Here is a 13,499-nt window from a genome sequence, read left to right as displayed (position 1 = left end):
ATCTTCTTATCTTAATGCATCTATGTACTTGGTAAAGGGTTGAAGGCTCGGCCTCTCGCCTAGTGTTTTGTTCCACTCTTGTCGCCCTAGTTTCCGTCATATCGGTGTTATGTTCCCGGATTTTGCGTTCCTTACGCGGTTGGGTGATAATGGGAACCCCTTGATAGTTCGCCTTGATTAAAGCTTCTCCAGCAATGCCCAACCTTGTTTTTACCATTTGCCACCTAGCCTCTTTTTCCCTTGGGTTTCCGGAGCCCGAGGGTCATCTTATTTTAAACCCCTCGGGCCAGTGCTCCTCTGAGTGTTGGTCCACCTCATCAGCCGCCGGTGGCCACCAAGGGAAACTCTGGGCTGGCCTACCGGAAGTTTAGACAATCTGAGTGTGCCCTGAGAACGAGATATGTGCAGCTCCTATCGGGATTTGTCGGCACATTCGGGCGGTGTTGCTGGATTTGTTTTAACTTGTCGAAGTGTCTTGTAGAACCGGGATACCGAGTCTGATCGGAATGTCTCGGGAGAAGGTCTATTCCTTCGTTGACCGTGAGAGCTTGTCATGGGCTAAGTGGGGACTCCCCTGCAGGGATTTGAACTTTCAAAAGCCATGCCCGCGGTTATGGGCAGATGGGAATTTGTTAATGTCCGGTTGTAGATAACTTGAACCTTAACTTAATTAAAATGAATCAACTGTGTGAGTTACCGTGATTGTCTCTTCTCGGCGGAGTCCGGGAATTGAACACGGTGTTGGAGTAATGCTTGCCACAGGTTGTTCTCTAGTTATTCGTTCGCGCTTTGCCTTCTCCTCTCGCTCTCTTTTGCGAACAGGTTAGCCACCATATATGCTAGTCGCTTGCTACAGCTCCACATATTTTACCTTGCCTTACCTATAAGCTTAAATAGTCTTGATCACGAGGGTGCGAAATTGCTGAGTTCCTGTGGCTCACAGATTACTTCCAAACCAGATGCAGGGCCTGATGACTCCGTTCCAGATGACGCGCTTGAGCTCAAGTGGGAGTTCGACAAGGACTCACACCGTTACTATGTGTCTTTCCTTGATGATCAGTAATGGTGCCCAGTTGGGGCGATCGGGACCGTGTCGCATGTTGGGTTGATCTTTTATTTTGGCACCGTAGTCGGGCCATGAGTGATTGGATGATGTAATGCTATTTATGTACTTTGTTTGATGTGGCGAGTGTAAGCCAACTATGTACCTTCCCCTTTTATTATCTATATTACATGGGATGTTGTGAAGATTGCCTTACTTGCGACATTGCTTTCAATGCGGTTATGCCTCTAAGTCGTGCTTCGACACGTAGGAGATGTAGCTGCATCGAGGGCGTTACAAGTTGGTAATCAGAGCCTTCCCCGACCTTAGGAGCCCCCACTGCTTGATCGTTTTTAGCAGCCGTTGTTGAGTCTAGAAAAATGTTTTGAGTCATTTAGGAATTATATATCGGAGAGTTTAGGAATTCTTTTTACTCCCCAGTCCCTTCATCGCTCTGGTAAGGCATCCTGACGTAGAGTTTTGACTCTTCTCTTCTCAAATTTCACTAAAAAAAAATTTAGGATCACGCGGGTATCTTCGAATCGTTCCGATGGATTTGTGATGAGAACATTGTTCTTGGTGCCTCCTGTCATTTAGGGGTTGTGGCAGTGTCCCGGAGAGTTGAGCTCCGAGGTGTTGTCGTCACAATTTTATCGTTGCAGTTCTGGAATACCTGAGTTTAGTACGCCGACATCGAAAATCTCTTTTATGTAGTTGTTGGTGAGATAACCTCGACGCCACCCAGTACTGGGGTGGGAGTTCTGGAGTATTGCCATAACTTGTATAACGGATGCTTTTCGAAGGTTGAGGTAGATGGTTTCCGAAGTTTTTCTCGGTTATGTGTTGAAGGATGGATACAGTTGGATGTAGGATTTGCTATATTTGGGTGATATATTATGCTTCCCCTGTATCCCCAACACCTAATTGCATAACCGGAAAGGTTCGGGAGTTTCATAGGTGGGAATTCTTGTAGCTCTAGCTCTTCTTCCACGGATATTTGGTTTGAGATTGGGATTTCTTACCGAGTATTCGTTCTTGATCCGTACCTTGTTGATTTATTCCTCTACCTAAATTCTAAGTGGCTTCTCAATTTATGGATATGTGACCATTTCAAGTGGAATGCATTCGTTCATTTTGTTCGGATGTGAAGGCTATATGTTGCAATTTCAACCCGCTTGATTCAGCTTCATTTTATCTGTCAATGTGCTAACGGATGTCACCCTCTTCAGGATGGCTCCCGCTAAGAGCAGCAATCAGAATCAGAATTAGGATCTGCCACCACCTCCACCTCCTCCGGAGGCATGGCAAGCTGTGATGGCCGCAACCAATGGAAACACGCAGTTGATCATGCAAATTCTTCAAGAGCGCAATCAAGCGAACCAAGCGAACCAAGGCAACCAAGGCAACAATCAGAATCACTTTGCTACACTCAACCAGTTCCTTGCAAATCAGCCAAAGACCTTCAGCAATTGTGTTGAGGCAACTGATGCTGACGATTGGCTTGTGGACTTGTGCAAGCATTTTGAGTGCAGTAACGTCAGGCCTGAGGACTTTGTCAAGTTTGCTTCCTTCCAACTCAAAGACCAAGCTGCAGAGTGGTTCCAGCAGTACAAGGATTCCAGAGGAGGCCGTGTGATTACCTGGGATGAATTCCGTCAAGACATCAAAGCTCATCATATCCCTCAGAGCGTGGTTGAAAGCAAGCGTGAGGAATTCCGCAACCTGAAGCAAGGCTCTTTGTCTGTCTATGACTACAACAAGTTGTTTCAGAAGCTCGCCCGCTTTGCTAAGCAGGACGTCCCTGACGAGAAGAGCATGATATACCAGTTCAGGGGTGGTCTCAGAGAAGAAATCCAGCTAGCTCTTGTTCTCTTTGAGCCCTTGAGGTACGATGAGTTCTACAACATGGCATTGAAGCAAGAGGCTGCTCAACTGAAGTGTGATGCTTCCAAGAAGCGAGTCAGAGATGCTACTCCTTCTTCCTCTACTCAAGTGGCCAAGCAGCAGAAGTATTGGCTTCCTCCTCCTTTGTTTCGTCAGCCGTATCAGAAAAGCAAAGGTGGCAGTGAATCTTCCCACCCACCCAACCCTAGCTTTCAGAATAAGACTTCGTCTCCAGCTCCAAGATCGAGTGCTCCGTATCACCGTCCGCTTTCAGAGGTCACGTCCAACAAGTGCCAACAGAAGGGTCACTATGCCAACAAATGCTTCAATCAGAGGCGCCTCCCTCCTCCTCCTCCTGTGAGATCGGCAAGTACAACTGTGGTCAAGCATAACCCCAAGTACGCCAAGGTTAATATGGTGAATGCAGCTCAGGCAGAGGACTCGTCAGATGTCATCATGGGTAACCTTCCTGTTAACGATGTTCCCGCAAAAGTTCTTTTTGACACTGGTGCATCGCATTGTTTCATCTCGAGACCTTTTGCATCTAAGCATGGGTGGTACTCTCAAGTTATGCATAAACCGTTAGCAGTTGTCTCTCCGGGTAGAAGTTTGCTCGCTAACTACGAGGTTCTGGATATTTCTATCTCGATGGGTGATTTCAAGTTTCTGGCTTCTCCAATGATCCTTGGTAACTCGGATATTGATCTTATTCTCGGGATGGATTGGCTTTCTGAGCACAAGGCTCGGCTTTATTGTGCAGCCAGGCAGATTCAATTGACTCATTCTTCTGAGGATGTAATTGTCTTTGCTGCTCGGGATAATACAATCCGTCTGTTTTCTCTCAATGAGAAGGGTGAACTGGATGCCATCTCGCAAATTCCAGTCGTTTGCGAATATCAAGACGTCTTTCCAGAAGAGCTTCCAGGAATGCCTCCGCACCGGCCAGTTCAATTCGTCATCGATCTTGAGCCTGGCACGGAACCGGTTTGCAAGCGTCCTTACAAGCTCGGACCTAAAGAGTTGAAGGAGCTGAAGAAGCAACTCGATATTCAAGAGCGAATGGGTCTCATCCGACCTAGTTCTTCTCTGTGGGGTTGTGGTGTTCTTTTTGTGAAGAAGAAGGATGGAACGGACCGACTTTGTGTGAACTACCGTCCATTGAACAAGAAGACTATCAAGAACAAGTACCCACTTCCCAACATCAACGAGCTGTTCGAACAACTCAAAGGCGCCCAAGTATTCTCCAAGCTTGATCTCCGTATGGGTTACCACCAGATTCGAATCCGTGAGCAGGATATTCCCAAGACGGCTTTCAGGACAAGCTATGGTTCATATGAATACACTATCATGTCTTTTGGCCTCGTCAACGCTCCTCTGACTTTCTCTCGCATGATGAACTTCATCTTCAACGCCTACACAAATGACTTTGTTTTGGTCTATCTTGACGACATTCTGGTCTTTTCGAAGAACAAGGAATATCACGCCAAGCACTTGCGTTTGGTACTCGATAAGCTCAGGGAACACCAGTTCTATGCCAAGTTCTCCAAGTGCGAATTTTGGCTCGATGAGGTTCTTTATCTTGGGCATATCATCTCTACCAAGGGCATTGCGGTGAATCCTGAGAAGGTGTCTGCAATTGTGAATTGGGAACCACCTCAGAACGTGAAGCAACTCCGTAGCTTCCTCGGTCTCGCAAGCTACTGTCGAATGTTCATTGAGAACTTTTCTAAGATCGCGAAGCCTCTCTCAAATCTTCTCCAGAAGCACGTCAAGTACGTTTGGTCTCCGGAATGTGACATCACTTTCAACACTTTGAAAGAGAAATTGGTCACTGCTCCAGTTCTGACTCCTCCCGATGAATCCAAACCGTTCGAGGTCTTTTGCGATGCCTCTCTCCAAGGTCTCGGTGCAGTGTTGATGCAAGAGAAGAAAGTTGTGGCTTATACTTCTCGCCAGTTGAAGCCCAACGAGAAGAACTACGCCACTTGTCGGTGTCAAAACCGGCGGATCTCGGGTAGGGGGTCCCGAACTGTGCGTCTAGGCCGGATGGTAACAGGAGGAAAGGAACACGATGTTTTACCCAGGTTCGGGCCCTCTTGATGGAGGTAAAACCCTACATCCTCCTTGATTAATATTGATGATATGGGTAGTACAACACTAGACCTACCACGAGATCGAGGAGGCTAAACCCTAAAAGCTAGCCTATGGTATGATTGTTGTATGATGAAGTTGTCCTACGTACTAAAACCCTCCGGTTTATATAGACACCGGAGAGGGTTAGGGTTACACAAAGTCGGTTACAATGGTAGGAGATCTTGAATATCCGCATCACCAAGCTTGCCTTCCACGCCAAGGAAAGTCCCATCCGGACACGGGACGAAGTCTTCAATCTTGTATCTTCATAGTCCTGGAATCCGGCTGAAGGTATAGTCCGGCTACCCGAACACCCCCTAATCTAGGACTCCCTCAGTAGCCCCTGAACCAGGCTTCAATGACGACGAGTCCGGCGCGTAGATTGTCTTCGGCATTGCAAGGCGGGTTCCTCCTCCAAATTCTTCATAAAAGTTTGTAAACACCAAGAGTAGTGTCCGGCTCTGCAAAATAAGTTTCCACGTATTGCCACAGAGAGAATAATATTAACACAAATCTAATCTGCTGACGTATTCCGCAGCGCGACATCACACTACGGCCAAGCCTTTATTCGAATCGTTTTCACTTTTCCACCTCAGCGTGTTTTGCGAGGCGATTTCGTTGGCACGTCTTGTCAAAGCAGAGATCGTGTCCCCCATTTACGGGATTCTCATCAATACGGACGTGGGTAACCCAACCGTGCCATTTATTACGACGCTTGGGAGGCAAGCGAGTTTTACTAGGCTGGTGGGGACGCATGGTCGCATCCGCCCATATAAGGGGATAAGGATCCACCTTTTTACCTACGCCCTCTTCCTCCTTTGCCTACCCATCTTCTGCGCACCCGAGCTCCAGCACCCAAGCCCGCACTTCCTACCTCAACCTTCTCCAACAATATCCGGAGCGGGAGGCAAGTGGATGGTCTCCTCCGTCACGGAGGGCCATGTCAAAAGGCTAAGGAAGGCCGGATACCCGTCCAAAGACATCGCGCACCGGCTTCCTGAGGAGGGGCGGCTTCTCCCCACCCCGAGGCCCCATGAGAGGGTAGTGTTTCTTCCCCACTTCCTCCACGGACTGGGTTTTCCTCTCCACCCATTTGTCCGTGGGCTCATGTTCTACTATGGCCTAGATTTCCACGATCTAGCCCCGAACTTCATCCTCAATATCTCGGCGTTTATCGTCGTGTGTGAGGCTTTCCTCTGCATCCGCCCCCATTTCGGCCTCTGGCTCAAGACTTTCAACGTCAAGCCAAAGGTGGTGCGCGGCAACCAGGCGGAGTGCGGAGGTGCCATGGCGGGCAAAATAGACAACGTCCTATGGCTCGATGGCTCCTTTGTGGAGACCTTGAAGGGGTGGCAGTCAGGGTGGTTTTACATCACCGAGCCACGCGATCCGAAGTGGATCGCAGCCCCTGAATTCTGATCCGGACCCCCTACGCGGCTCACGTCCTGGAAGGAGACGGGCTTGTCGTGGGGCGACGAAGAAGAGGTGACCGGACTGCAAAAATGCATCCAGTCCCAGGTGAACAAGCAGCTCAAGCTTGTCAACGTAGTCCAGGTCATGCTCGTCCGCCGGATCCTTCCGTGTCAAGAACGGGACTTCAATTTGTGGGAGTTCAACCTGGCGCAGCACCAAACTCTGAGCAGGCTCTTCGACACGACGTACGAAGATGTCTGGAAGGGGCTAACCAAAGGCGTCGAGGCTCCCACATCCGCCTCCGAAGACCGCGGATTCAGCTCGCAGCGTCCTGCTGGCGAGGTAAAATATTTTCATATTTTACAGGATGTTAAGTTTTCTTCATAGTTTGACTCTATGCGGGATCTAAACTCCCTCACCTTTGACAGGATTGGCAGCCGAAGTCCGGACTGATTAACTGTCCAGCTCCCTTGCCCGAAGACCCAGCCCCTGCTCTACTAGTGAAGTTGCTGGTTCCGGCACCTTATGTGGTGCCGGAGAGGAAGGCCAAGAAGAAGAAGGCCACGGGGACTCGAAAGAGCTCCCGGCATATGGTGGTGTCGGACTCATCGTCCGATGCATCCGAGACGCACTCCTCCCATGAAGACGAGGAGGAGGAAGAAGAGACCTCTCCCCCTCCAGTGGGGGGAGGAAATAAGAGAAAGGCCGCCCTAGTAGGGGAGGCCGAAGGGTCCAAGAAGAGGAAAACCCCTCCGCCGGACTACGCCCCCGACGCCGACGAGGACGAAGGAGTGGCCGGACAGGGCCAAGCGTCCGGCGAAATCGTAAGTGTTCGGATACCAGAGTAACTCATGATATTCCTTTTGTTGCACAGCTTTCCCTAATGTCGAATGTAATCATGCAGCCCGCCCAAGGACGGGCTCGACGAGTCGTCGAGCGGCTCCCTGGATTCATCGGACGTGAATTCAGTTCCGCCCGCTGCCTCCCCCTGTGCTGCGGATGACGGCGAAGTGGCGTCGCGACAAGCTCCGGGGCAAGAGGAGGCGGTCCAGGAGGAGCCGCGAGGAGACCTCCCGGACTCCATGAGTGAAGGGGACAAGACCCCCCAGGGCTCCAAGTCCGGCTTTAGGCCGGACACCGCGCCGGAATCATCGACGGTTCCGGACCGCGGCAGGCGAACTCCTGCCAAGAGGAGCAAGCCTATTGAGCCGGCGTCCTCCGTCCAACCGGAGGCGCCGGACAATCTTCTGGAGGCTCTTAAGGGCACCTCCATCGACGAGGAGCACCGTACCATCATGAGTACGGTGGTCCAGAAGGTTCAGTCCGCCAAAAGCGGACTGACTGAAGCTTGTGCTAGCCTTCTAACAGGCTTCGAGGTAAGTAAAAATATGCAAAAATATTACCACATAGACAGTAGCCCCTGATGCTCTGTTTGGCGTTCGGAAAGAAAAGCCGAATAGAGGATCTAATAAATATCGCAGGAGTCTAACTAAAAAGGAGTCAATATACGTATGCAGGCTTCGCTGCTGGCCACCGCCACACTGACTGCGGAGGTGGATGCCCTGAAGCAGGGCCTCGAGCGGACCGAGCAAGAGCTCGGCCTTGCCAAACGGCAGCTCGAGGAGAAAGAAGGTAAGATATACCTTATAGAAAAAATGCCTATAAGAAGACGCAATTGCAAAAAATGACAGGAGTATACTGCTTATTGCAGGGGCCACAACTGAGGTGGCGACCCTCAAGCAGGCGCTGTCCGAGGCCAAGAAGAGAGCGGCCACAGAGCGCACCGAGCGCGAGAAATTTGAGGCGCAGGTCAGCGAGGTGCAGCAAGAGCTTCAAGCTCTCATGAAAAAACATGAGAGTTTGGAGCTCGACTCGAAGACGCGACCGTCCGAGCTTGCTGCGGCCCTTAAAACTGCCAAATCTGCCAAGGCCGAAGCCCAGAAGGCCCTCCAGGAATTGGAGGCGGTGAAAAAGATAGCCGCGGGTAAGGCATTCTCTATGCAAAGCAGACATATAAAAGTAAACTACTTGTTACTTACCCGAATCCGGAGCTCTCCAGGGGCATTCGCAGATCTTCCCCGTAGCGTATCCGATGCCGCCGCATTCTACTGAGCCGAGGAAGGCAGCTCGACGGAGAAGGTGTTCTGGTCTCAGTACGCTGAGGCCGGACACCCTGTGCCCTTGAGCGACCAGCTGAAGCAGCTGGTCGAGCTCCACAAGGCGGCCGAACAGGCCCTGAAGGGCTTCATAGTTCAGCTGTGGCCTAGAGAGGCCCTGCCTGGGAGCTACTTCGGACTGGTGCGGCGGCTGGTGGAGGCTTGTCCAAGGCTCGAGGTCATCAAGTGCTCCGTCTGCATCGAAGGTGCCCGTAGGGCCCTTGCCCGTGCAAAGGTGCACTGGGGTAAGCTGGACGGTGAGAAGCTTGTGAGGGACGGGCCGCCGCCGGGGAAGGAGCATCGCAAGCCCGAGAACTATTACAAGGATGTTCTGGCCGGTGCCCGCCTTATGGCGGATGAATGCACCAAGGATGTAATTTTTGAATGAACTCGCTCGTGTTATCCTGTGCGCTGAAAACTTGTTCATATGCGCTAAGCAATGCTTGAATTTAAAATATTACTTTCTGTGCGGCCGTTTATCAAAAAATTGAGACATGGCCAGTCGTCGGCTTCTCCCCCCATGCCACTAGTGCTGGGGTGTTCGGGATAAACCTGAGCTCTCTTTTTCCCATGATTGGGTCTGTCGAGGGAGGCGCTCAGCACAACGAACAAGGCAATCGGACTATAATGCTTGAACACTCTCACTTAGCCATAGAACTCTATAATTTTAAATTTCGGCGAAGCCCCTAGTATTCGGAAGACCGAGTTCGGGGCGCTATCCACGCCTTGGCCGGACAAAGCCGGTTCCTCGCTCAAAGCGGCATAAGTCTTTAAGGACTCGAAAAACCTCTCGAATAGCGACCGGTCTCTCGCCTCATCATGACAGTCAGTTTTAGCTTTCTCTACTGAGGTGCTCAGCCCAGCTCAACTGGGGCACAATCGCAGTAGTTCTCCTAGTGCTACCTTAGCCGATATAGCGGAACGTAAGGCACCAAAACATAGGAGCCGGGCAAACCCAACTTTGACCCAAATCATGATTCGGAGCCGATGCATATAGTGCTATAAGTTCGTGGTGCCGCACTTGTGAAAGTGTACAGACTTCTCACACCATATTGATGGGTACTGAAGCCCCTGGCGTATTTTTGCCGTACCACAGTGTACGAATGCAACATGTTATTGATAAACATATATATAAAAAGAGGATAATGCAAAAAATAGACAAAAAGTTATGCATTGTTTATAGAAAGGCTGCTATGAAAGCAGAACGATACAAATAGTGCGATAAGCAAAAGAAATTGGACTATTTGACATGTCCTGGCCAGGGGCAGGCCGCGGAATTGCATTAAAAAACAGGTATACTGCTCGTAATAGAGACCACCTGGGAGTTCCATAATGCGGCGTGGCTTGTCTGCTTTCCTGGATCTTGCATCGTTTGTGCGGCAGTTGAATTGCCGAACAGGTCATCCGAAGTATGGAGTCCTAAGAGTAAGAGAAAAAAGGAAAAAAAAAGGAATCCGGCAGCCCCTGGTGCGGTTTAAGCCGTATTTCGGGCGTGCCGTGATAGTGCCCCTTCCCCTGCGCCCATGGTATTTCAAGAGCGTAGTTATGTACGCGAAGCACTGGTTTCGCTATATCGCGAGGGCTAGGGTTGGGGCCGCATTGCTATGCTAGCTCAGAATGTGCCAGGCGGTCTTGTTGTAGGGTACTCCGGGCGCGCTTGACAATGTCCGGCTTTTTGAAGGCCGAACTGGAGAACTGCCTAGGGAGGCTGCTTTGTACTTCTGCTGTGAGCGCTGCCGTGTGCTCCTCCGTTCGGAGGGAGCGTTCGGTGTTCCCATTGACCGTGATTACTCCTCTAGGGCCTGGCATCTTGAGCTTGAGGTATGCATAGTGCGGTACCGCGTCGAATTTGGCGAATGCGGTTCGCCCGAGCAGTGCGTGATAGCCACTACGGAACGGGACTATGTCGAAGATTAACTCCTCGCTTCGGAAGTTATCCGGAGATCCGAAGACCACTTCCAGTGTGACTGAGCCTGTACAGTTGGCTTCTACACCTGGTATGACGCCTTTAAAGGTCGTTTTGGTGGGCTTGATCCTCGAGGGATCTATGCCCATTTTTCGCACTGTATCATGGTAAAGCAGGTTCAGGCTGCCGCCGCCGTCCATGAGGACTCTTGTGAGATGGAATCTGTCAATGATTGGGTCTAGAACCAATGCGGTGAAGCCGCCGTGACGGATGCTAGTGGGGTGGTCCCTTCGATCAAAGGTGATCGGGCAGGAGGACCATGGGTTGAACTTTGGGGCGACTGGCTCCATCGCATATACGTCCCGTGATGCACGCTTCCGCTCCCTCTTGGGGATGTGGGTTGCATATATCATGTTCACCGTCCGCACTTGCGGGGGAAACCCCTTCTGTCCACCGTTGTTCGGCGGCCTGGGCTCCTCCTCGTTGTCGCTATACAGCCCCTTGTCTTTGTTTTTGGCTCTTAACTTGCCTGCCTGCTTGAACACCCAACAATCCCTGTTGGTGTGATTGGCTGGCTTTTCGGGGGTGCCATGTATCTGGCACAAGCGGTCGAGTATTCAGTCCAAACTGGACGGGCCCTGAGTATTTCTTTTGAATGGCTTTTTCCGTTGACCGGATTTGTAGCCTCGGAATCCGGCATTAACTACCGTATCCTCGTTGCTGTCGCTGTTAACGCGGTGCTTTTGTTTGTTCCAACGTGACCTGTCGCTTTTGTCCTTGGTATTTGAATTACCAGGGTTCTTGGTTAAATTGTTGCTGTGAGCTAGCCAACTGTCTTCTCCCGCGCAAAAGCGGGTCATGAGTGTCGTGAGGACTGCCATAGATTTCGGCTTTTCCTGTCCCAGGTGCCGGGCAAGCCACTCGTCACGGATATTATGCTTGAAGGCCACTAAGGCCTCTGCGTCCGGACAGTCGACTATCTGGTTTTTCTTTGTTTGGAACCGTGTCCAGAATTGCCTGGCCGATTCCTCTGGCTGCTGAATTATGTGGCTTAGGTCATCGGCGTCCGGTGGTCGCACATAAGTGCCCTGGAAGTTGTCAAGGAATGCGGCTTCCAGGTCCTCCCAAGAACCGATTGAGTCTGCTGGCAAGCTGTTAAGCCAATGTCGGGCCGGTCCCTTAAGTTTGAGTGGGAGGTATTTGATGGCATGTAGATCATCACCGCGGGCCATGTGGATATGAAGGAGATAATCCTCGATCCATACCGCAGGATCTGTTGTGCCATCGTACGATTTGATGTTTACGGGTTTGAAGCCCTCAGGGATTTTATGATCCATTACTTCATCTGTGAAGCATAGTGGGTGTGCGGCGCCTCTGTATTGGGCTATATCACGACGCAGCTCGAAGGAGCTTTGTCTGTTGAGTTCGGCCCGACTGGATTTATTGCATCCGGAGTGACGATCACCGTCATGTGCCATGGGGCGCCTGCGCGATCCGTAGATCGATCTTGTTTGTCTTGCCTTGTCCTCCAGTATGTCACGCAGGTCGGGCGCATTTTCCCATGCCTTAGTATGCTTGACGCGGCGTCGGGGCAGCGCTTGATCGGAGGGCCGAGAGGCCTCTCTGTCGCGGCCACGAGGTGGCCGGTCGGCCATGTCATGCGCTGGTGATGTAGGTGCTTCCTCCTCTAGTCGGGGTAGCAGCCTGCGCTTTGGGTAACTCTTGGAGGGGCGTTCGAGTTCATACTCTGCGGCCGCAAGGACTTCAGTCCATATGTCAGCTAGCAAATCCTGATCAGCTCTAAGCTGTTGCTGCTTTTTCTTGAGGCTGCTTGCCGTGGCCATAAGCCTATGTTTAAAACGCTCTTGTTCGGCGAGATCCTCTGGCACGACGAACTCGTCGTTGTCGAGGCTTGCCTCGTCTTCGGAGGGAGGCATATAATTATCGTCCTCAACCTCTTGGTCCACCGCCCTCTCGTGAGGGCTGGCTTCTCTGTCCTCCTGTGCTGAATCTTGCTGGAGGGGGTGTTCTTCGGCGCTATCCGTAGTAGTATTATCTCCCGTGCCGGAATCACCATTTTTGCTTTGGCGGGATTTAGAGCGGCGCCGCTGAGGCCGGCGCTTGGGCTGTTTCTTAGAGGTATCGTCCCTCACTGTTCCATCACCATCTCCATCCTTTGGAGTGTCCACCATATATATGTCATATGACGAGGTGGCCTTCCAGCGCCCTACAGGTGCTGGTTCTTGTTCGTCTCCTGCATCGTCGTTCATGCCGTCGATGTCTTCTGAGTCGAAGTCAAGCATGTCGGTTAAGTCGTCGACAGTGGCTACCAAGTGGGTGGTGGGTGGGTTTTGAATTTCTTCATCGTCCGTATCCCAACCTTGTTGACCGCAGTCCGGCCAGGGCTCTCCTGATAAAGAGAGAGAGACTTTAGAGAATTCAGGATGTCGCCGAAGGGCGAGTGCTGAAAGATGTCCGCGGCGGTGAACTCCATTATCGGCGCCCAATCGGATTCGATCGGCAGGGGCGCGGGGGCTCGGAGTTCGGAGAGGAATCCGGCTCCTCGGAGTCACGGGCCATGCGGAGTGCGGGGCTGGAGTTCGGCACGATCGCCTCTGAGATCGCAGCCCCTGAGGCAGCGTCCAACCGCCGATCCTCGATCGGCGCAGTAGGCTCCGAATCAATGATCGGAAACGATGCGTGTGCGGCCTCCAAGGCGCTGTTCGGCGGCAGAGCTATATCATGCCCATCGAGACAGTGCGGCGCGCTTGACTGTGGCTCGAATCTGTCGAAGATCAAGTCCCCGCGGATGTCAGCCGTGTAGTTTAGGCTTCCAAACCTGACCTGATGGCCAGGGGCGTAGCTTTCGATCTGCTCAAGGTGGCCAAGCGAATTGGCCCGGAGTGCGAAGCCGCCGGAGACGAAGATCTGTCCGAGGAGAAAAGTCTCACCCTGGACTGCATCA

This window comes from Triticum urartu, chromosome 7, assembly GCF_003073215.2.
Source record: "Triticum urartu cultivar G1812 chromosome 7, Tu2.1, whole genome shotgun sequence".
NCBI classification, from domain to species: Eukaryota; Viridiplantae; Streptophyta; class Magnoliopsida; order Poales; family Poaceae; genus Triticum; species Triticum urartu.
This window is presented reverse-complemented; position numbering follows the sequence as displayed.